At 52.2% G+C, this 24,482-nt stretch overlaps 3 non-coding genes across 3 annotated transcripts; 1 reads left to right on the top strand and 2 right to left on the bottom strand.

Annotated features, from left to right (window-relative positions):
• Nucleotides 1-1,566: 1,566 nt before the first annotated feature.
• On the bottom strand, nt 1,567-1,638 carry Trnar-ucu (transfer RNA arginine (anticodon UCU)). Its single transcript has one exon. It is a non-coding gene; the product is annotated as a tRNA-Arg (tRNA).
• Nucleotides 1,639-1,976: 338 nt separating this feature from the next.
• Trnar-ucu (transfer RNA arginine (anticodon UCU)) lies at nt 1,977-2,048 on the top strand. The gene has a single exon. It is a non-coding gene; the product is annotated as a tRNA-Arg (tRNA).
• Nucleotides 2,049-20,534: 18,486 nt separating this feature from the next.
• Trnas-gcu (transfer RNA serine (anticodon GCU)) lies at nt 20,535-20,607 on the bottom strand. Its single transcript has one exon. It is a non-coding gene; the product is annotated as a tRNA-Ser (tRNA).
• Nucleotides 20,608-24,482: the final 3,875 nt, after the last annotated feature.

Raw genomic sequence — 24,482 nt, 5'->3', positions numbered from 1 at the left:
AAGGGTTGGCAGTCAGTATACCCCGACTAGTCCGAGTGGCGCTTTCTACTACCACCCCCATGTACAGCAAACAAAAAATACCTTAACAATAATACCCGAGAAAGTGGTGGGGAAACAGCCCCGCCGGTAGGGTAGTGGTCATTGCACCAGACCGGTATTCTGGAGGTCATGGGTTCAGATCCCACCCAGCGGGCATTTTTAAATGCAGAGCGTTTCAGTAACTCAAGATGTCACCCGCGTTGACGTCCGTAGTCCGCACCGCACCCCTGCGTACTATATAAAAAAAAATACTATCCGGCACCCGGTTTCGATTCCTCGACCCTGCGGGCGGAATGCAATGTACATGGTGCTCTACCCACTGCGTCACAAAGCCGACACAGAATGGGACGCTACGAACGCGCCTTATATCGTTGACTCATTCAAATTACTGCTGACGAGCGCTCTCTCGTCAGCAGTTGCCACAAGTGCAACAACATTAACGTAACGCAAACTACTTAACATCGTGCGCCCTCGGAAATGCTCTGCATTTGATCGTGCCCCTCGCGAGGGGGATGTTTCACTGCGTCTTCTCTCGGTCGCGGGACCCGTGGCGCCATCTGGCGGAAGCGCGGCACAACTCGTAGCACTTTCTTTGAAAAAGCGCCTCGAAAGCGCGGAAAATATGAAATAGGGATTACGTTTTCAATAGTTGTGTCCTCAGGCCCCATCCTTTCCAACCAGGGATATCGCACCGCTACCGTTGCTTTCGCCGTGGCCACATGAGCTTTTTCACTACTTTCTTTCTGACTCAAAAAATTCTTCATCTGTTTTTATGACCCACCACAAGCTCCTCTTTGCTTTCCGAGGTTTTCTTGACTGCTAACCCTTATCTTCTGTCTTATTTCACCGAGCCCCTCCTCTCCCATTTCTGGTTCAATTTATATATATATATTTATATATAAATATCTATATACAGAAAGAAATGCCGGCAGTCTACAACGCCAAAGAAGACATAGGGGAATGGTTGGACCATTTGTTACCGTTAGTGACGTTACGTTATTATTATTTTTTATTAACTAGATGATAAAGAAAGAAAGAAAAACACGCGCCCAGAGTGGGGACCGAACCCACGCCTTTCGATTAGATCTCGAATGCCTTACCAACTCGGCTATCTGGACGACTGTGTGCTCCTTCACTTTCTGGGGTACTTATATTTACTACAAATGTATCTGACGCTTGAGGGTGGTCGCCAGCGCCACTCAGACTACACGGGGAGAAGGAGACCTTCTTTTCAAACCCCGGGGCGTGACACGAACGTCTACAGCCTGTCATAAGCAGGCAACTGGCGGGAAACCCTCTTATGCTACCTTGGCATCAAGGCTGCCAGAACCGAGGCCCTCGCTAAGCTTTCGCACGATAATAGGGTTTAGAAATGAGGGGCTCGTTAGGAAATACAGAAAGAAATGCCGGCAGTCTACAACGCCAAAGAAGACATAGGGGAATGGTTGGACCATTTGTTACCGTTAGTGACGTTACGTTATTATTATTTTTTATTAATTAGATGATAAAGAAAGAAAGAAAAACACGCGCCCAGAGTGGGGACCGAACCCACGCCTTTCGATTAGATCTCGAATGCCTTACCAACTCGGCTATCTGGGCGACTGTGTGCTCCTTCACTTTCTGGGGTACTTATATTTACTACAACTGTATCTGACGCTTGAGGGTGGTAGCCAGCGCCACAAAGACTACACGGGAAGTTTTTTTTTACTGGCGGGAAACCCTCTTATGCTACCTTGGCATCAAGGCTGCCAGAACCCGCTTATGACAGGCCAGTTGCCCGCTTATGACAGGCTGTAGAAGTTCGCGTCACGCCCCGGGGGTTGAAAAGAAGGTCCCCTTCTCCCCGTGTAGTCTGAGTGGCGCTGGCTACCACCCTCAAGCGTCAGATACAGTTCTAGTAAATATAAGTACCCCAGAAAGTGAAGGAGCACACAGTCGCCCAGATAGCCGAGTTGGTAAGGCATTCGAGATCTAATCGAAAGGCGTGGGTTCGGTCCCCACTCTGGGCGCGTGTTTTTCTTTGTTTCTTTATCATCTAATTAATAAAAAACAATAATAACGTAACGTCACTAACGGTAACAAACGGTCCAACCATTCCCATATGTCTTCTTTGGCGTTGTAGACTGCCGGCATTTCTTTCTGTATTTCCTAACGAGCCCCTCATTTCGAAACCCTATTATCGTGCGAAAGCTTAGCGAGGGCCTCGGTTCTGGCAGCCTTGGTGCCAAGGTAGCATAAGAGGGTTTCCCGCCAGTTGCCGCTTATGACAGGCTGTAGACGTTCGTGTCACGCCCCGGGGGTTGAAAAGAAGGTCCCCTTCTCCCCGTGTAGTCTGAGTGGCGCTGGCTACCACCCTCAAGCGTCAGATACAGTTGTAGTAAATATAAGTACCCCAGAAAGTGAAGGAGCACACAGTCGCCCAGATAGCCGAGTTGATAAGGCATTCGAGATCTAATCGAAAGGCGTGGGTTCGGTCCCCACTCTGGGCGCGTGTTTTTCTTTCTTTCTTTATCATCTAATTAATAAAAAATAATAATAACGTAACGTCACTAACGGTAACAAATGGTCCAACCATTCCCCTATGTCCTCTTTGGCGTTGTAGACTGCCGGCATTTCTTTCTGTATTTCCTAACGAGCCCCTCATTTCTAAACCCTATATATATATTTATATATACATATATATATATATATATATATATATATATATATATATATATATATATATATATATATATATATATATATATATATATATATATATATATATATATATATATATATATATATTGAAGAGGTTTTTATTGGCAGGGAATGGTAGCGTTCCAGGTGACGGTGTTCATGTAGGCACTGAGACTAGCCGGAGCGATGATCTTGTTGCAGCGAGCTATCAGAGATCGTGGCGCGTTCTCTCCGAGGCCGGTGCGGTGCTACCTCCTCGTCGTCTTCACAGTCCCCATTCACTACGTACCCATTATTGCCCATGGCCACCGTATCAGAGCATACCCACACGGGGCATAGTGCATCCTTCGCAGTGCCTGATAGCATACTCTAAGTGGGCAAATCTTTTGCACTACAATTACCCCCCGCGGACATAAGAAGCCATCCTGGCGACCTAAGGACAAGCCTTGAGACGGTCAACGTGCACAGTTTCGCGACCGCGACAACGAAGGTCCGGAGACAACGTGAGCGGCTCAACTACGTAGTTCACTGGGGATGGGCGCTCGATTACACGGTAAGGACCATGATATTTGGACAGCAACTTCTGAGCAAGACCAGGAACAGTCGAGGGTATCCACAGCCACACAAGGGAACCGGGAGCGAACTCAGGGGGCGGTGTTCCATCGTCGTGACGCTGCTTCTGGCGAGATTGCTCCTCAGAAGTCAGGGCCCGGGCGAGCTGGCGACACTCTTCGGCGTGTCGAGATGCCTGTGACACGGGGGTACATTCAGATGCATCTGGTCGGTACGGCAGGATGGTGTCGAGCGGACATGACGGCTCGCGGCCGTAGAGGAGAAAGAAAGGCGAAAACCCTGTAGTTGCTTGAGTGGCGGTGTTGTACGCATAAGTTACGTACGGAAGAACTTGGTCCCAGTCGGTGTGGTCTGCCGAAACATAAGTTGCCAACATATCGCCCAGTGTCCGATTAAATCTTTCCGTGAGCCCATTGGTCTGTGGATGGTAAGAAGTAGTGGTGCGGTGGATAACGTTGCACTTTGCGAGCAGGGCTTCAATTACTTCAGATAGAAACACACGGCCTCGGTCACTGAGCAACTCTCTAGCGGCACCGTGACGAAGAATGAACCGGCGTAGGAAAAATGAAGCGATTTCGCGGGCGTTAGCGGCTGGTAGTGCGGCGGTTTCAGCGTATCTCGTTAAGTGGTCTACCGCGACGATGGCCCAGCGGTTTCCAAAAGCCGTGTAGGGGAGCGGCCCATACAAATCGATTCCTACGCGGTCGAAAGGTCGTACTGTACACGGCAGGGGCTGCAACGGAGCCGGCGGTTGGTTTGGTGGGGACTTGCGGCGTTGACATTTTTCGAGGGAACGGACGAACTTGGTGACAAAAGTGTACATTCCACGCCAATAGTACCGCATGCGGAGACGTCGGTATGTCTTCAGTACACCAGCATGACCACACTGCGCATCGGCGTGAAAACATGCGCAAATGTCTGAACGGAGATGGCGGGGAATAACGAGGAGCCACTTCCGGCCGTCTGCGTTATAATTTCGGTGGTACAGAAGCTCGTCACCAATAGCGAAGTGAGTCGCCTGTCGCCGTACAGCTCGAGGGGCGTTTGGCGAAGCGGGCTTTGTCAGACAGTCCAAAAGAGAAGTTATCCAGGGATCCTTGCGCGGCTCGCGAGGCATGTCGTCAAGTGACAGAGAGGACAGAATTCCGTCTATGGATGACAAAAAGGCACTGTCGGCGGTCACAGGAGAGCGTGAGAGCGCATCGGCGTCGGTGTGTTTGCGGCCAGATCGAAAGAGCACTGGAATATCGTACTCTTGTAAGCGAAGGGCCCACCTTCCAAGACGACCAGACGGATCCTTCAAAGAAGATAGCCAGCATAGGGCGTGGTGGTCGGTGATTACGTCGAAGGGCCTGCCGTACAAGTAGGGATGAAATTTGCTTATGGCCACCACAATAGCCAGGCACTCTTTCTCTGTGACAGAGTAGTTTTCCTCCGCTCTTGTGAGTGTCCGGCTCGCATAAGCAACGACGTATTCGTCGAAGCCAGATTTCCGTTGGGCGAGCACAGCGCCCAGGCCAACACCGCTGGCGTCAGTATGAAGCTCAGTGGGGGCCGACGGGTCGAAATGGCGGAGGATCGGTGGACACGTAAGCATAGAACGGAGCTTTTTGAAAGCCTCGTCACAGTCTGAAGACCAATGAGCGATGTCGTTGGACCCGTTCACGTTCAGAAGCATCGTTAGAGGTGCTGTTATCGACGCAAAGTTCCTCACGAATCGTCGGAAGTACGAGCAGAGGCCGATAAAGCTTCGGAGCTGCCTGGTGGTGGTGGGCTTAGGAAACTCGGCGACCGCACGAAGTTTGTCAGGATCAGGACTGACGCCATCTTTGGACACAATGTGACCCAAAATTGTAAGTTTGCGGGCAGCAAAGCGGCACTTCTTGAGGTTAAGCTGAAGTCCTGCATCAGTGAGGCATTTCAAGACTTGTCGGAGGCGGGTAATATGCGTGTCGAAATCGGAAGAAAAGACGACAATATCATCAAGGTAACAGAGGCAGGTTTTCCACTTTAGGCCGCGCCAAATATTGTCCATCATGCGTTCAAACGTTGCAGGCGCGTTGCAAAGGCCAAAAGGCATGACGGTAAACTCGTACAAGCCATTTGGTGTTACAAAGGCCGTTTTCTCCCGATCAGCATCTGCCATGGAAACCTGCCAGTAGCCAGACCTTAAATCAAGGGAAGAAAAGAAATCGGCTCTTTGCAAAGTGTCGAGGGCGTCGTCGATTCTAGGGAGAGGGTAGACATCCTTGCGTGTTATTTTGTTGAGTCGGCGATAATCAACACAGAAGCGAATGGATCCGTCCTTCTTTGTGACGAGAACAACCGGTGACGCCCACGGACTGTTCGAAGGCTGTATGACGCCACGTTCAAGCATGTCGTCCACATGACTGTAAATAACGCCCCGTTCTTTGGCTGACACACGATACGGCCGTTGTCGTAATGGCGGGTGAGTTCCTGTGTCGATGTGGTGAGTACCTGTACATGAGCGTCCCAAGGAGGATGTCTGGCAGTCGAAAGACGAGAGGAACTCTTGAAGCATGGCGAGAAGTCGGTTTCGTTCAGGCGCAAGAAGACTCTCGTCGATTGAGCGAAGGAAAACTGAGGTATCCGGGGCTGGAGCGGAGGGGTCGAGGAGAGCAAGTGAAGCGTCCGATGAGTTATCGGGAACGTCGGTGACGAGGAGGTTGTCAATCTCTTCTACACGACCCAGGCACTCACCACGAAACAGTGTAGCTGGAGAGGAATAGGGGTTGCAAATAAACATGGAGCTGAACCCATGCTGCATTTCTAAAACTGCGAACGGCAGCGGGAAGCATTGTCGGAGGCAAAACAGCTCGGAAGGGCTGAGCAGCACTGTGGCGTCCGGAACTGAGTCGCACAGAACGGGTACAAGTACGGCAGAGCTAGGAGGAACGTCCGTGTCTTCGGCGACAACTAGGCGAAAAGAGGCAGGGTGTTCGTCCGATGGGGCGTCTTGAACTGAAAATAACTCCAGCTGAGCACGGGCGCAATCGATGACGGCGTGGTGGGTCGACAGAAAATCCCAACCGAGAATGACGTCGTGGGAGCACGAAGTGAGCACGATAAACTCAATGGGGTAAGTGATGTGTTCAATGGTGACCCGTGCTGTGCACGCAGCAACAGGCGGGATGTGTTGTGCGCTGGCGGTGCGGAGTGTGAGGTCGGACACTGGCGTCGTCACTTTGCGTAATTTGCGGCAGACCGTTTCGCTGATTACTGACACGGCAGCACCGGTATCGACAAGGGCGATTACGGCGAGTCCTTCAACAGTAACATTAATGGCATTATGGGGTGAAAATCGAGGACTTAAGGTTTTCGACGTGGACGCAGCTCTTGCCTCAGGAACTGCGGCGACTAGTTTTCCTCCTGTGTTGGGTCAAGGCGGGGACGCATTGGCAAGATAGATCGGCGACGCGGTGAGGACGACCTGCGGCTGTTGAATGTCGGTCGGGCAGCAGGAGGCGAGTTCGACGGCGGCAAGGGGGACTGCTGACGAAGTGGCGAATCATACACGACGTAGGACGGCGAATGAAACGACTGATCGTATGAGAGTGATCGCAGGTTTAAACCAATTCAAAATAAATAAAATAGGCCATGTGCCTTTTTTATTTATTTTGAATTGGTTTAAACCTGCGATAGCTTTGTTGGTGCGGGTTTTGTCCTCGATTTTTTTTTAGTTTTTTTTTTGTGTACATTAGGGGACAGGAAATAAATGGGATAAATGGGACTGCTGACGAAGTGGCGGCTCATACACGACGTAGGACGGCGAATGAAACGACTGATCGTATGAGATGGCTTGGCGGCGACAGTAACGGGCGACATGGCCGGCGACACGACACACGAAGCAGATAGGGCGGTTATCAGGCGTTCGCCACACGTTGGGCGCATGAGGTGCTGGTCGGGGCGGCGACATTGACGGAAGCTGCGGCCATCGTGGGGCGCAAAGCGGTGCCTGCTGGCGAGGTCGTAACAATGCTGCTGTGTAGGTTAGCGGCGACGATATGGGAGCAGCCACAGGCCCGGATGGGCAGGCCCAAGGGAGAGCATCGGCGACTTGTTCCCGTATCGCTTGCTGAAGTGTTGAAGACAATGGGGGCGCTGGCACCGTAGCGGGTGCACACGATAGAAGAGATAGTTGACGCGCGATTTCTTGGCGAATAAAATCTTGAATGCGTGGCATCAGGGAAGACTCCTTGCTGCAGACGACCTATCCCGAAAGGGGCTCTCCCGGCTGTGACGCTGAGTGCCGCGTGAGAAGCCGCTGCTTGCGGAGCTCGTCGAAGCTCTGACACCAGTTGATGACGTCCCCGACAGTCTGGATCCTTACTCAGCAACATCTGAAAGGCGTCGTCGTCTATCCCCTTAAGGAGATGCTGGATCTTGTCAGCCTCGCTCATAGAAGGGTCTGCCCGCTTGCACAGGCCGATAACGTCTTCTATGTAACTCGTGAATGTTTCGCCTTTGTTCTGCGACCGCTCTCGCAAAAGTTGTTCGGCGAGAAGTTTCCGCACGGCTGGGCGGCCAAACACTTTCAGAAAATCGGTCTTGAAAGCTGACCAAGACTGCAAGTCGGCTCCGTGGTTCAGGTACCACGTCTCAGCGAGTCGCTTGAGGGAGAATGGGACATTGTTGAGCTTCATCCTGTCATCCCATCTGTTATGTGCGCTCACCCTTTCATACGATGACAGCCAATCCTCGACATCCTGGTCGTCATCGCCATAAAACATGGGTGGGTCTCGCCCGCGGATTGCACCGGAACAGACGATCGGGGGTTGCGAGGGAGACGTCATTTCCCGAGGATCGTCAGTGGACAGGACACGACGGAGACTTCTGCTTCGTAACTCCAGGCTGCGGTGAGGACGGGAACCCGCACACTCCACCAATTGTCACGGGACGTGGCGGACAATCCCCGTGGCGCCATGGCCCACCATCAAGGATGGTGACGACGAAGAAGAGCTGTGTGCGCCGCGCTGCCAGGCCGGGCTCCGTTTTGGCATTATGTAAATAGTTCTTTAACCATTATGTAAATACATCGCTTCATCGCTACATGGTCCGTGTCATCTGCCGCCACGTAACATTTGGTGGAGCGTGCGGGTTCGTCATCCCCATCCTGGTCCCAGCATCGCATCTCATCGGTATGAACGTTGCCGACAGGTATATCGAAGCCGCGCCGGGCAGCCCCAGCCCAGCAGAGACCACCACACGACGATGTCCCCCGCCTCGTGTCCCCAGCCCGAAAGACCCAAGTGACGACAAGCCGAGATGAGCCGTGCCCATACAAGCCGAAGATGGATTCCCCCGCCCTTCCGTCCGACGTGGCCTTAGGACCTTTGGCGCTTCGTCGCGGCTAAAGCCATTGCTGTTGCTTGGCCAGGCATCAATCAACACCATCATCGTCATTCGTGGCGGTAAGCGATTCGTCTGCATTTCTCATCGCACACTCATCCGCATTGATTCGCCAACTGTCGTCGGCGTCGACCGGGACGGTCGTCTTCCACCGGCGGGGTGATGTTACGGGACGTGGCGGACAATCCCCGTGGCGCCATGGCCCACCATCAAGGATGGTGACGACGAAGAAGAGCTGTGTGCGCCGCGCTGCCAGGCCGGGCTCCGTTTTGGCATTATGTAAATAGTTCTTTAACCATTATGTAAATACATCGCTTCATCGCTACATGGTCCGTGTCATCTGCCGCCACGTAACAATATATATATATTTATTTATTTATTTATTTATTTATTTATATATATTGTAAGGCCGATGGTAGGCGAGGCAGACCAGTACGCACAAACCGCTTTATTCGCAGGCCGAGCTGCAAGGCGGCAAGATGGCGACCGAACCAGGTTACCGATGATGATAGTTCGAGAAGGTAGAAGAATCGGTGATGTTGAGTATATACAGAGATGAAGAAGCCGTGGCCGCAACCGAGCGCCAGTGAAGATGGCATTCCACTGGGACATTGCATTCAGCGTTCCGACCTTCCACAAACGAGGGTACCACTGGTCTCACAATATTTTCCCCCCCGGGGCGAGAGCGGCCGCCTGGTCGCGTTTTACTGCGAATTACGCCGGTGGAAAGCCTTGAGGAGGGAAACGTGGACAATCTCCGTGCCACGATGACGGCGGTCCGACCTTCCACAAACGGGGGTGACGCGATAGTTCACCGGTGAGGTAGCCTCAAGAACCTTGTAATGACCAAGGAACCGGTGTAGGAATTTTTCGCAGAGGCCTGGAGAGCGAACCGGTGTCCAGACCAAGACTTCGTCACCAGGTCGGAAAGAAACGGACCGGCGAACAGCGTCGTAGCGTTCTTTTCGGTCTTGTTGGCTTGCTTCTGTGCGCATGCGGGCCAGGCGCCGACAGTGGTCGATCCGAGACACAAATTGTTCCGGAAACGATGCAGAAGCGGACACAGGAGCGGTAAAGAAACAGGTATCAAGCACGTGCGATGGATGACGGCCGTAGACAAGGTAGAAAGGCGCGTACCCTGTAGTGCTTTGAACTGCCGTGTTATAGGCAAAGGTGACTGAAGGTAATATAGCGTCCCAATTTCTGTGGTCAGGTCGTATGTACATTGATATCATGTCAGAAAGCGTGCGGTGAAAGCGTTCGGTGAGCCCGTTCGTTTGTGGATGGTAGCTTGATGTCAGTTTGTGGGAGGTATTAGAGGCACGAAGGACTTCGGCAAGGATCTCGGATAGAAATATCTTGCCGCGGTCACTTAACAGTTCGCGAGGGGCTCCATGTCGTAGCAGGATGTGTCGCAAAAAGAAGGCAGCGACGTCGCCAGCGCTAGCCGAGGGAAGTGGCGCTGTCTCCGCGAAGCGAGTCAAGTGGTCAACGGCCGTGACGATCCAGCGGTGACCAGTGGACGTCGTCTGTAAGGGCCCATACAAATCAATACCGACCACTTCAAACGGCGTAGTTGGACACGGAACAGGCTGGAGGAGACCGACAGGGGGTGCCGTAGAGCGCTTGCGGTGCTGACAGGGTGAACAGGATGCGACGTATTTCACCACACTGGTCGAGAGTCCTGGCCAAAAGAAGCGACCTCGAATGCGGTCGTACGTCTTTTGAAAGCCAAGGTGGCCGGCGGTGGCGCCGTCATGAAAAGCTTGCAAGACGCGACTCTGGAGAGAACGAGGCACAACTGGGACCCATGTGGCGCCATTTGGGTGGTGGTTTCTGCGATACAGTGCACCGTCTATGAGCTGGAACTGCCGCAGTTGGCGACGTAGGCGGCTATTCGGTGAACGTGTCGAACCAGCGAGCCGATCCATTATTTTCTGGCAGTAACTGTCTGCTCGTTGATGATCGACCAAGTCGCGGCGGTCGTCAGCCGGTGCATAGTCGACAGGTGCAACTCATAATGGCGGTGTATGAGGAAGCAACGCCATGTCGTTTGATGATGGCATCAGTGGGCACCGCGAGAGTGCGTCTGCGTCTACATGCTTGAGTCCGGACTTGTAGGTAACTGTAAAGTCGTACTCTTGCAATCGCAGAATCCAGCGTCCCAGGCGTCCCGACAAGTTTTTCAATGAAGACAGCCAGCACAGAGCGTGATGGTCTGTGACGACGGTGAAATGTCGGCCGTAGAGATATGGCCCAAAACTTTTGCACAGACCACACAACGGCCAGACACTCCTGTTCCGTTATTGTATAATTCGTCTCCGCTCGTGTTGGAGAGCGGCTGGCATAAGCAACAACCCTCTCGCGGTGGTGAGCATCGCGCTGCAACAGAACGGCGCCAATGCCATGCCCACTAGCGTCGGTGTGGAGGATCGCTGGTCTCGATTCATCAAAGTGGCATAATACAGGTGCGGAAGTAAGCGCATGCTTGAGGTCTTGGAAGGCCTTTTCGCAGCCATCACTCCAGTCGAAGGGGGTATCAGAATTTAATAGCTGGTTCAGAGGTGCAGCGAGAGTAGCAAAATTGCGAACAAAACGGCGAAAATAGGACGCCAGGCCGAGAAAACTACGCAGCGCTTTTTGTTGCTGAGGTCGAGGAAAATTGGCTACAGCAGAAATTTTGTCTGGGTCGGGGCGTATGCCATCTTTACTGACGACGTGACCAAGAACCTTTATCGATTTGCTAGCAAAACGACATTTCTTGGTGTTCAGAGTCAGACCAGCCTTTGCCAGGCAAGTCAACACCTCGTCCAGACGCTGCAGATGTTCCACAAAACTTGACGAAAAGATGACGATGTCGTCAAGGTAACACAGGCATGTTTTCCATTTAAGCCCGCGAAAGACCGTATCTATCATGCGCTCAAATGTGGCTGGGGCGTTGCATAAGCCAAAAGGCATTACGTTAAATTCGTACAAGCCGTCTGGAGTCGCGAACGCCGTTTTCTCTTTGTCAGACTCGCGCATGGGGATCTGCCAGTAGCCAGATCGCAGGTCCAGACTAGAGAAATATTCAGCCCCTTGTAGACGGTCCAGCGCGTCATCTATGCGCGGCATCGGATACACATCCTTCCGGGCAATCCTATTCAAAAGCCCGATAGTCCACGCAAAAGCGTACGGAACCATCTTTTTTCCTCACCAGAACAACAGGAGAAGACCACGGGCTCGAGGAAGGTCGAATAACGTTTCGTTGAAGCATGTCCGCGACGTTTTCTTCTATGACTTTCCGTTCCGACGACAACACACGGTACGGGCGGCGGCGAACAATGTGAGTCCCATCTGTCTCAATACGATGTTCTGCAACAGACGTCTGTCCAAGGTTGGTAGAGATACAGTCAAATGAGTTTTTGTGTTTTTCGAGCAGCTCAAGTAGGAGTCTCGTTTCGAACACCGTGAGGTCTTCGCTAATCGTGGTTACCAGGGTGGGACGTGAGGACCCGGAATCTGAAGACAGGGGAACGGAAGACACAGAGCAGAGGGGAACCAGAGACAGACCGTCATCAGCCACAACGGAAGCGAGCGTGGTGCCTTCAGGGAGGAGTATCGTCTCAGAAGTGGTATTTGTAACAATGAGCGGCGCAGACCCACGTGCAAAACGGACAAAGCAGGTCGCGATAATGATTCCTTGGGGAATAAAACGCGCAGAAGGAACGATTAACGCATAACGTCACGAATTTGGGTTGAGTGAACTGAAAGGACTGTATCGTGGCCCGGGTATAAAACGTAATCGGCACTTGCTGTCAAATTCAGTTGTGGCTTTTCTTCCAGAATGTTGGTGTCCTCCGTATCTGCGAGTTCAATTTGCGGTTGCTGGCACGAAATGACGGCGGATGCAGATGACAAGAAGTCCCAGCCCAAGATGAGGTGATGCGCACACGGTGACCACACTGCACACTGAACGTGATGACGAAGTTGACCGACTGAAATTCGTACCGTGCACTGTCCGGATGGCCTGATCGTGCTGCTATTGGCGCCATGCAAAGAAGGTCCACTGTAGGGTGTTCGAACCTTGCGTAGTCGGGCACACAATTCTATACTTATCACCAAAATACTGGTACCAGTGTCAATAAGGGCATCTACACAAACACCTTCAACCAAAACTGACAACATGTTCGATGGACTCTCTGGAGGCATTGTAAGTTTCCCACGTGATGCAGTTTCCCCTCCCAAAACTGCATTAACTAGTTTTCCGAGTGCTGGTCGGTGACGTAGGTCGCAGGCCGAAGGGTGACAGCGCCCGACGGCCTGGCGATGGTGAGCGGCGTCGCGTATCGCGCGGCCTACGAGAAAAGTCGGTTGGTGGCTCAGGTGGCGATGGTGAACGGCGTGAGAAAGACGGGTGCGTACGATGCACGTAGTCGAAGTAATTCGGACGTACATAATCGCGTTCGTAGGCTGCGTAGCCGCGTCGTTCGTCACGTTGGCGCCTTCGACAAAATCGGGAGATGTGGCCCCGGATGCCACAATAATAGCAGACTGGCCGGCCAACGTTGGGGTCTTGGTGTGGCGGGAAATAAGTCGGCGTGGTATGCAATCGAGGCATGGCGGCCACGTAGCCGGGCGGGGCCCGTGTCGTAATGGGACTGAGCGGTAGAGGATGCCGACCAGCCACATCTGAGTAGGATGGCGTTGCCACAGAAACAGGTTGGGTGAGAGGCGGAAGTACGGGCATAGCCGCGAGCTCCTCCTTAACAATATCCCGTAGGCCAGGCACAGAAGGAGCTTCGCGGACACAGTGTGCGCACTGGGAAATATTGGCGTGCATCTCCTCGCGAATTATAGAGCGTCACAACGCACGCAGGTCTTCATTTCCCAGATGGTGGGTAGGAGCCGTGTCTTGACGTAGGCGGATGGACTGTAGTTCGTCGAGACGCTTACAAGTGGAGATCACGTCCGACACGGTTGTGGGGTTCTGCGTTGCCAGTGTGGTGAACGCGAACTCACCGATTCCTTTTAGAACGTGGCGTACACGGTCAGCTTCCGGCATGTTATTGTCGGCGTGACGACACAGTGCCAGAACGTCCTCGATATATGAGGTGTACGTTTCATGCGCCTGTTGCACACGGGTCTCGAGTCTCTTTTTCGCGCTGTCGCTCCGAGCTTTAGAAGAGCCGAAATTCCGGCGGAACTGAGCAACGAAATCGGCCCAGTCGGTGATGGTATGCCGGTTATTTAGATACCACGTCTCGGCAACCTTGGTCAGGGAGAACTAAACGTTTTGCCGCTTGAGGTTATCGTCCCAGCGGTTGAATACGCTCACCCTTTCGTAGTTGTCCAGCCACTCGTCGGCATCATCGTCACGAAGGCCAGCGAAGAAAGGAGGTTCACGCTGGGGGCGGGTTATGATGCACTGGGGGGTTGGTGGGGCCGTGGCGTTCACCGATTCCAGCGTCATCGCTGTAGTTTCCGGCATTAGGCGGCGACGCGAACGGAGCTCCAGTGGGGCAGCTTGAGAGGTGGATTACGGGACCGAAACGCACCTTCCACCACTTGTAAGGCCGATGGTAGGCGAGGCAGACCAGTACGCACAAACCGCTTTATTCGCAGGCCGAGCTGCAAGGCGGCAAGATGGCGACCGAACCAGGTTACCGATGATGATAGTTCGAGAAGGTAGAAGAATCGGTGATGATGAGTATATACAGAGATGAAGAAGCCATGGCCGCAACCGAGCGCCAGTGAAGATGGCATTCCACTGGGACATTGCATTCAGCGTTCCGACCTTCCACAAACGAAGCTACCACTGGTCTCACAATATATATATATATATCCAAACCATATTCCGAACCATATTATCGTGCAAAAGCTTAGCGAGGGCCTCGGTTCTGGCAGCTTTGATGCCAAGGTAGCATAAGAGGGTTTCCCGCCAGTTACCCGCTTATGACAGGCTGTAGACCATCGAGTCACGCCCTGGGGGTTGAAAAGAAGGTCCCCTTCTCCCCGTGTAGTCTGAGTGGCGCTGGCTACCACCCTCAAGCGTCAGATACAGTTGTAGTAAATGTAGATACCCCAGAAAGTGAAGGAGAACACAGTCGCCCAGATAGCCGAATTGGTAAGGCATTCGAGATCTAATCGAAAGGCGTGGTTTCGGTCCCCACTCTGGGCGCGTGTTTTTCTTTCTTTCTTTCTCACGTAATTAATCAAAAGTAATAATGTAACGTCACTAACGGGAAAAAAATTGTAAACCATTCCCCTATGCCTTCTTTGGCGTTTTAGACTGCCGTGATTTCTTTCTATATATATATATATATATTTATATATATATATATATATATATATTCCAATGGTGTTTAATTCGATCAGTTGTCCAAGCGAGAGGAGAGGAAGAGCAGTCTCTTCAAAAAACGGCGAAGCCAGAGATAACCTTGCAAGACGCACAGACAGGCACTGATGATGACCGTTGCAGGTCCGCAGCACATGCCCGCGCGTAGATTGGCCATGGTGCCGCACATACCGTTCCCTGCTCCAATTGTTCATTACAATCACCCCCCACCGAAGAAGGAGCCATCCTGGTGACTTACGGCGAGTCCAGGACGAGAGGGTCGTAGTATCGCTTTAAGCGGCTGACATGAACAGTTTCGCGACCACGACGGCGGAGATCGGCTGACGGAGTTAACGGTTCAACCACGTAGTTTACAGGTGATGGAGAACTGATGACACGGTAAGGGCCGTGGTATTTGCAGAGCAGCTTCGTAGAAAGACCTGGCGTTGTAGAAGGTATCCACAGCCAAACTAGATCACCAGCATGAAAAGTGGGCGAGGAGTGGCTCTGGTCATGATGCTGCTTCTGACGACCCTGGTCATTTGCCGTGAACGAACGGGCAAGCTGTCGGCATTCCTCGGCATGATGCCTCACTTCGGAAAGATGGCGTCGTTCGGAAGCGTCAGGGCTGTATGGTAGGATAGTGTCCATGGTACAAGAAGGTTCGCGGCCGTAAAGTAAAAAGAAAGGTGAAAAACGCGTTGTGCTCTGTACCTGCGTGTTGTATGCGTACGTCACAAAGGGGAGTACCACGTCCCAGTTCGAATGGTCCGAAGCGATGTACATCGCAAGCATGTCCCCCCAACGTACGGTTGAACCTTTCGGCGAGCCCGTTCGTTTGCGGATGATATGCGGTCGTGGTGCGATGCACAATGTTGCATTCGGTCAGAAGCGCTTTAACAGCGTCAGAGAGGAATACCCGCCCCCGGTCACTGAGCAGTTCCCGGGGTGCACCGTGGCGTAGAACAAGGGAACGGAGGATAAATCCCCCGACGTCGCGCGCAGCGGAAGCGGGCAACGCGGCTGTTTCAGCGTAGCGCGTGAGGTGATCTACAGCCACAATGATCCAGCGATTGCCAGAAGGGGTGCGTGGTAAAGGGCCGTAGAGGTGGATACCGACTCGCTCGAATGGACGAACGGGGCACGGCAAGGGCTGCAGCGTGCCAGCTGGCTTCGGGGCAGGTGTCTTGCGTTGTTGACACTCGGGGCATGCGCGAACGTACTTGCGCACGAAGGCGTACATTCCCCTCCAGTAATACCTGTGGCGCAGCCTAGTATAAGTCTTCAGGACTCCTGCATGGACGCTCTGCGGATCCGCATGGTGGGCGAAACACACCTCTTTTCGTAAGCTACGTGGCACCACTAGCAACCACTTCCGACCGTCTGACATGTAGTTCCGGCGGTAGAGGAGGTTGTCTCGAATAGAGAAGAGGGCAGCTTGGCGACGGATGGACCTAGACGGAATTCGCTTTGAAGCTGGCGACAAGAAGTCAACGATGGCAGCAATCCATGGATCCTTCTTTTGTTGGGAGGCCATGTCTGTGAGGGTCAGCGATGACAATAGGGGATCCGTGGCGTCGATGCATGTAGCATCAACAGGCACAGGGGAGCGCGAGAGTGCGTCGGCATCAGAATGCTTGCGTCCAGACCGATAGATAACACGAATGTCATATTCTTGTAAGCGGAGGGCCCAACGGGCCAGTCGTCCCGTGGGATCCTTTAGGGACGACAACCAACACAGGGCGTGATGGTCGGTGACAACGTCGAAGGGCCGGCCGTAAAGGTAGGGGCGAAACTTTGTAAGGGCCCAAATTATCGCCAGGCATTCTTTTTCAGTGACGCTATAGTTGCGCTCAGCCTTGGTGAGAGTTCTGCTCGCATACGCAACGGCATTTTCGTCGCAGTCGGGCTTGCGCTGAACGAGCACGGCACCGATACCAACACCACTGGCGTCCGTGTGCACTGCAGTAGGAGCGCTGGGATCGTAGTGGCGGAGAATAGGTGGTGAGGTTAGTAGACGTCGCAGGGATGTGAAGGCGTCGTCACACTCAGAATACCACGCGGATAGACTGTTGTCGCCGTTTAGCAGCCGCGTGAGTGGGGCCACGATGGAAGCAAAATTGCGAACGAAGCGCCGGAAATAAGAGCATAGCCCTATGAAGCTGCGGAGGGTCTTCATTGAATTAGGCTTGGGAAAGTTGGCAACGGCACGCAGTTTTTCGGGATCGGGTGACACGCCGTCTTTCGAAACAACGTGGCCCAGGATGGTTAGTTTACGTGCACCAAAACGGCACTTCTTGAGATTGAGCTGTAGTCCAGCTGCAGTGAGACAGCTCAGTACTTGGTGCAAACGAGCAAGATGTGTTTCGAAGTCAGGAGAGAACACAACGACATCATCTAAGTAGCAAAGGCAAATATGCCATTTGAGGCCGCGCAAGATGTTGTCCATCATTCTCTCAAAGGTGGCTGGCGCGTTGCATAGCCCAAAGGGCATGACGTTGAATTCAAAAAGCCCATCGGGGGTCACAAACGCCGTTTTGGGCCGGTCACACTCAGCCACCGGCACCTGCCAGTAGCCGGAGCGAAGTCTAGGGAGGAAAAGAATTCGGCACCGTGAAGACAATCGAGAGCGTCATCGATCCGAGGTAAGGGATAAACGTCTTTACGGGTAATCTTGTTAAGGCGTCGATAGTCGACACAGAACCTTAGGGACCCATCTTTTTTTGTAACCAAAACTACTGGCGACGACCAGGGGCTTTGTGACGGACGAATGACGTCGCGTTGCAGCATGTCTTCGACGTGTTCATTAATAATCCCGCGTTCTGACGACGACACTCTGTAAGGTCGCTGCCTCAAAGGTGCGTGCGTCCCAGTGTCGATATGGTGGACTACCATTGACGTTCTACCCAGGGGAGCTTGTTGACAGTCAAATGAAGAACGGAACGCGTGCAAAAGGTTCGGTAGCTGCTTGCGCTGGGTAGAATCCAAAGCGGTGTCGAGAGACTTCGTGAACACGTCGTCGGATAGAAGCTGGTCGGTGAGACGGGATGACGTCAGGGCGGTTAGCGGCAGGGTAGGCGCGTCATTGCAAATGTCGAAGCTGAGAATGGAGGAGGTAGGTTCAATTTGGCCAATCGACTCGCTGCGAAGCAGACTGACAGGGTTGTCTGTGAGGTTGGTAATAAACATCGTGGTGTGTTCAGCACGCAGCGTAAGGACGGCGAACGGAAGAAATAAATCCTTTCGGCGAACAAAAAGGTCGGATGGCGTAAATAGAACAGGGCCATCCCGCAGGGTACCACAAGAAAGAGCCACTAACACTGAACTTCGCGGCGGAATATCGACGTCTTCGGAAAGTACGAATTTTGTGTCACCAGAGACGTCACACTGTGGAAAAAGTTCCAGTTCAGCTCGGGCACAGTCGATAACAGCGTGATGACATGAGAGGCAATCCCAGCCAAGGATGACATCATGGGAGCACGAATGGGGGATGTCATCATGGGGATGACATCATGGGACAACAAACTCAATGGGATAGCAGGTGCCTTGAATACTCACTCGAGCAGTACAGGCTGCTATCGGGGACACGTGTGCTGCACTCGCAGTCCAAAGCGAAAGTCCAGAAAGCGGCGTCATTACTTTTTTCAGCGAGCGGCAGAGTGTAGCACTTATAACAGATATGGCGGCACCGGTGTCGACTAGAGCGAGGGCAGGGACTCCTTCAACAACTACATCTATAACGTTCGGTGGATAGGCACGAGGACTTTGAATTTTCGCTGAGTACGCAGTTCGTGCCTCTGGAACTGCGGGTATCAGTTTCCCACTTCCGGAGGAGCAGGCTGACGGCGCATAGGCGACAAGGAGCGGCGGCGGGGAGAAGGCGATCGGCGACTGGTGAACGTCGGCTGGTCGGGCTCAAATGACGTTGGGGAAGGCCTCGAGGATACGCGATGCTGAACGTGCCTAGGCGTGTATCCTGGAGTTTTGAAAACCTCAGGATGCGGCACCACACGGCGGCAGTAACGGGCGACATGTCCGGCGTATCCACAAGAGTAGCATATAGGGGGATTGTCCGGCGTGCGCCACGGATTGGATTGCTGCGCGACCACTTGCACTGGACGTTGAAATTGGGAGACTTGCTGATAGCTGGACGGCACAGTCACTGGGATGGTTGGTTCGAACGAATGGGTAAACGGTCTGGGTGGCTGTGTGACACATTCAGCATACGTCAGGGGACCGGTTAATGCAGCCGGTGAAGCCAGGGGAAGAGCAACAGTAGCTACCTGGGGAACAGTAAGGGGAGCAGGAGCTGCTACCACTTGGCGATTAGTTGGCAGGGCCTCGGTGACCTGTTCCCGGATGGTGCGCTGAAGAGACGAAGGAAGGCATGAAGGCGGTGCCTCCGTCCGCTGGCGTGGCTCTTGAACGAACGGCACAATCGATAGTTGGCGTGCTACTTCCTCGCGGACGAAGTCCTTTATCTTCGTCTCAAGTGAAGAGTGCTCGGAAGTGAAAGTCAAAGCGGAGAGTTCTGCATTTGTCCCCAGAGATCGCCGGACCAGCACTCGTTGCCTGCGCAGCTCATCAAAGCTTTGGCAGAGGCTCACGACCTCCGTCACGGTGTTCGGGTCCTTGGCAAGCAACATAGTGAACGCATCATCATCGATGCCTTTTAAAATATGCTTCAGACATGGCCACGTCGATGCGCCTGCACAGATCTACAACTTCTTCGATGTAGCTGATGAAATTCTCCCCCTGCGTCTGAGCTCTTCCGCGGAGGCGTTGTTCTGCTTGTAGTCTGCGTACGGCCGGGCTGCCAAATGCTTGAAGGAAGCGGGTCTTAAAATCGCCCCATATTTTGAAGTCACGTGCGTTGTTCAAAAACCACGTCTGAGCCAATTGCGTGAGATAGAACTCGACGTTGCTTAACTTGGCGGGATCATCCCACTTGTTGTGAGCACTCACCCGCTCGTATCTCGACAGCCAATCCTCAGCATCATGATCGCCCTCGCCATTGAAGAATGGGGGATCGCGCTGACGGATGGAACCAGCGCAGACGATCTGTGGCATTGCTGGTGCTTGTTGATCAACAGCGTCAACGGGAGTAGTGGGCATTGGGAGCCTGCGGCTTCGAAGCTCCAGGATTCGTGCTGGCTGACGTTGAAACCGCACCTCCACCACTTCCAATGGTGTTTAATTCGATCAGTTGTCCAAGCGAGAGGCGAGGAAGAGCAGTCGCTTCAAAAAACGGCGAAGCCAGAGATAACCTTGCAAGACGCACAGACAGGCACTGATGATGACCGTTGCAGGTCCGCAGCACATACCCGCGCGTAGATTGGCCATGGTTCCGCACATCCCGTTCCCTGCTCCAATTGTTCATTACAATATATATATATATATATATATATATATATATATATATATATATATATATATATATATATAGAAATAGGGAATAAGGGTTGGCAGTCAAGAAAACCTCGGAAAGCAAAGGAGAGGTTATCGTAGGTCATTGATAAAGAATTTGGAAAGAAAGAAAAAAAGCGCAGAAAAAATGCCCGCCACGTGGGATCCGAACCCACGAACTCCAGAATAGCGGTCTGGTGCGATAACCACTACGCTACCGGCGGGGCGATTTTCCTCCCCGCTTTCTGGGGTATTTATGACAATGTAATTTTTTTCCTGTGCTTGGGAGTGGTAGCCAGTGCCACTCTGACTTCTCGGGGTGAAGGGGACTGTGATGAATGGCCAACACAGTGATTGGCCGCGAAGGTGAGCCAGCAGAACGACAGCGACGAGGACGAGGCGGAGGAAGTGATCGCGGAGGCTGGGACGGCAACGGCTGGAATACTAGCGGCGGAACAGGGCGCGGTCCGTGGGAAATACCCCGTGAGACACCTGGGCCACCTTAGACGGGACCCCGCTACCCTCCACCAAGGCTCGAGAGGTCGTCTGGGCGTCGTCATTGAGGTGCTGGTGCGCCGACTGCTGACGCGCCATTCCGGCTGTTGGGCGCTGCCGTTCCTGCTGTTGAAATGGCTAGGAACGCGTCGCGACTGAGAGTGAGCTGACTGGCCTATTGGGCATTGCTCTCGGACCTTGTGAACTGCGAGGTTATTTTGTGTATCTTTGAACTGTAGACTGTGTGTATGTGTGACCCAAGCCCCCCGTCCTGTCTTTAACGTCCCGACCTCTACTATGCTCACGTCCTGGGCTTGTCCTCCGTCCCGTTAAATATAGTCTTCGACGTGTTAAACACCGTTCGTCTACTGCCTGCCTGCGTGGTCCTCAGCCCATTCATAACAAAAGTGGCGAGCCTACCAGGATACCACCCATAACATCTGCAGAAAGTTGAGTGCTGTGAGAACACGTCAATGAAGACTAGCATGGATGTGTAGAAGCTAGTGGCGATCGGGACGCAGCTGGGTCTCTCAGGACTGGAACTTCGCCAGTGGATCGACACCCAGCGGGCGGAGCAGCGTGCCGAGAGGGCAGCTGAAAGAGAGGCACTCCGTGAAGCCGCACAACGCGAAAAAGAGGGACGGCGAGAAGCTGCCGAGATAGCCAAGGAAGCTGCTGAGAGAGAAATGCGAATCCTGGAGTTGAAGATTCGTCTTCAAGAAGGGTCGCAAAACATCACCACCGTTACTGCCGGGAACGCAACAAACCCAAATGTGCCCTTCGGGAATCCGCAGGAGCTCCTGCCCCAGTTTGATGAAAAACGCGATGACTTACACGCGTACCTGCAGCGCTTCGAGCGCGTGGCGACTGGGCAAGGGTGGCCGCTGGAAAAACGGGTCGTCTGGCTCACTATGTACTTGTCTGGTGAAGCGCTGACCGTGATTGGTAGTATGACCACAGAGGACTCGCTTGACTACAGCAAGGTCAAGAAAGCGCTGCTCCAGTAGTTCCGATTGACGGCGACGGCGTACCAGGAGAAGTTTCGGAAGGCCCGGGCTGAAGATGGCGAGACGGGAAAGCAGTTTGCGGCGAGGATCTCGAGCTACTTCGATCATTGGGCGGAAATGGCCAACATTTCCAAGACCTACGAAGGTCTCCGCGATTTATTATTCTGGGAGCAATCCTACTGTTGTTGCCACCCGAGACTCGTCACCTTCTTGAAGGAACGCGAGTGTGCCACCCTGGATGCCTTGGCAGTCGTCACGGACCGTTTCCTGGAGACGCAGAGCTTTGGTAACTTAGGGAAGCTTCCAACTGACGCGCCGGACATTACGAAGGGTGCAGCCAACACACCGGGGAAAGGCAACACAGAAGTGTTCTTATGCGATCGTCCTGGACACCGCGCGCGAGACTGTCGCACTGTGATCAGGGAGCATGAAAACTGCTCTAAGTGTACTGACCAGGTCACAGTCCCGAAAATTGTGGAAGCGTATCAGGAGACAAAGTGATCACATGCGCCATCTACGAGCCTCCGAGGACAGCCGTGAAAATGGAACCATTGCCGACCACATGCTTCAACGTGCCACCGTCCTCGCGCACTCAGGTCAACCGGGGTAGACTACCCCAAGAGCAGCGCAAAGACCACACTTTTAAGTCTTGTTACCGAAAAGTTGGCAGGAAGTCTTGGTCCGCGCGAGGTCACCGCTACACTTTCTTCGAAAGCGAGGACCTCTTATACAGGGAGTGCCAATTTGCGAATGGGAAGACGGTGAAGCAGGTGGTAGTGCCGAAGATTTTTAGGGAGTCAATTCTCCAAGCCGCACATCACAACGTCAGTTCTCGACATGCGGGCATTCGCAGGACTGCTCAGAGAATTCTCCAGGCTTATTCTGATGTATAAAACAGCGTTAAAATACTGACCAGGCGTTTTTTGTAGTTATGTAACTTCAAAGGGGCTTCAGCACCTCCATACAGTTTCCGCAACCACACAAAGCGGTTGATTCCTTTTCCTAGAACGAACCGAGGTTTAAATTAGAAGGTTGTCGAATGACTATCCCTAAGAAAATATAAATATCTTGAACATAAGTACAGCTGACCTAAAATTAGAATTACAGATACGTCATCGATACGTCTGTGGAACCTCATTTATGAAGGCTATATGCGTGCATTAACATGCAGTATCCAAACTCCGGGTACTCGTCATCATATTTGTGTGCATACATAAATATATAAAAGTATATTTTCCAAATTTATTCCCTTGTGTGAGATGATATTCTTGCTATGGTGTAAAGTATTAGTGCGGAATTTACATGTATATTTTATAACGTTTTGACTTCTCCTGGCACCTTGTCAATTCCAAAATAAAACATGGAAATGTGCTTTACTGTAGTAAACCAAATTTATGTCTTAATTTGTTGGCATCACTTGGATGAATTTGTAAGAATGAGGAGATAAGCACCTGTATGGTTTTATATGCGTCGTTTTCACTGTATAAATAACATACATGGCTTCCTGTTACCCGGGAGATAAAACACTGATATATTTTATATGCGTTTTTTTCAGATTTAGATCACTGAATTTGGTATGTGTTACTGAGGCAAACAAATCTGTAATTAATTTAGTTGAGTAGTTTTCCATGCGTACACATCATCATCACCAGCCTATCTACGCCCACTGCAGGGCAAAGGCCTCTCCCATTATTCTCCAATTACCTCGGTCCTGTGCCAACTGTGACCAATTTATCCCCGCAAACTTCTTGATCTCATCTGCCCATCTAACTTTTTGCCGCCCCCTGCAACGCTTGCCTTGTCTAGGGATCCACTCTGTTACTCTTAATGACCAGCGGTTATCTTGCCTTCGCATTACATGCCCTGCCCACGTCCATTTCTTCTTCTTAATTTCTACTAATATGTCTTCAACACCAGTTTGCTCCCTGACCCACTCTGCTCTCTTCTTGTCCCTTAATGTTACACCTATCATTTTCCGCTCCATTGCCCGCTGAGTCGTTCTCAATTTAAGTTGAACCCTCTTAGTGAGCCTCCAAGTTTCTGCCCCGTAGGTGAGTACCGGTAAGATGCAGCTGTCATGCACTTTCTTCTTCAGCGACAATGGTAGGCTGCTATTCATTATCTGAGAATGTCTGCCGTATGCACCCCACCCCATTCTGATCCTTCTAATTATCTCTGCCTCATGGTTGGGATCCGGGGTCACAACTTGGCCTAAGTAGATATATTCGCTTACCACTTCCACTGCCTCGCCACCTATCTCAAACTGCTGTGCTGTCCCGATGTTATTGATCATTACTTTAGTTTTCTGCATATTAATTTTCAGGCCCACGGTTCTACTCTGTTCGCCCAGTGCGGAATGCAATTCGTCCCCCGAGTTACTTAGCAAGGCAACGTCATCAGCAAATCTGAGGTTACTGAGGTATTCTCCATTAACCCTTACTCCCACCTGTTCCCAATCCAACGTTCTGAATACTTCTTGTAAGCATGCTGTGAATAACATGGGAGAGATTGTGTCTCCTTGTCTGACACCCTTCCTTATAGGTATTTTACTGCTCTCCCTATGGAGGATGATGGTAGCTGTAGACCCACTGTAGATA

This window comes from Haemaphysalis longicornis, unplaced genomic scaffold (assembly GCF_048455015.1).
Source record: "Haemaphysalis longicornis isolate Haplotype H1 unplaced genomic scaffold, Haemaphysalis longicornis Haplotype H1 scaffold_4, whole genome shotgun sequence".
Lineage (NCBI taxonomy): Eukaryota > Metazoa > Arthropoda > Arachnida > Ixodida > Ixodidae > Haemaphysalis > Haemaphysalis longicornis.
The sequence above is the reverse complement of the archived record's forward strand: the minus strand, read 5'-3'. Positions and strand labels throughout refer to the sequence as shown.